Source organism: Pygoscelis adeliae, unplaced genomic scaffold (assembly GCF_000699105.1).
Source record: "Pygoscelis adeliae isolate BGI_AS28 unplaced genomic scaffold, ASM69910v1 Scaffold189, whole genome shotgun sequence".
Classification (NCBI taxonomy): domain Eukaryota; kingdom Metazoa; phylum Chordata; class Aves; order Sphenisciformes; family Spheniscidae; genus Pygoscelis; species Pygoscelis adeliae.
In genome coordinates, this window is record NW_008825543.1 from 1,479,530 (window position 1) to 1,479,731 (window position 202).

The window sequence follows — 202 nt, forward strand, 5'->3', positions numbered from 1 at the left end:
AGGACTTTTGGTGGCAGGGAGCTGGGTCCTGGCTTGGGTCTCTGCTACCATTTGGCTACCTTGGAGCAGAGGTACCCGTTCTGCACTGGCTTCCCCCCAGGGCTGAGGGAGCAGGGTGCTAGCCCATCGTCCCTCTGCCCCCTGCAGCCTCCCACCCCTTGTTACCTCTGCAAAAGCAAACAGAGGAAGGCACCGTGCATGG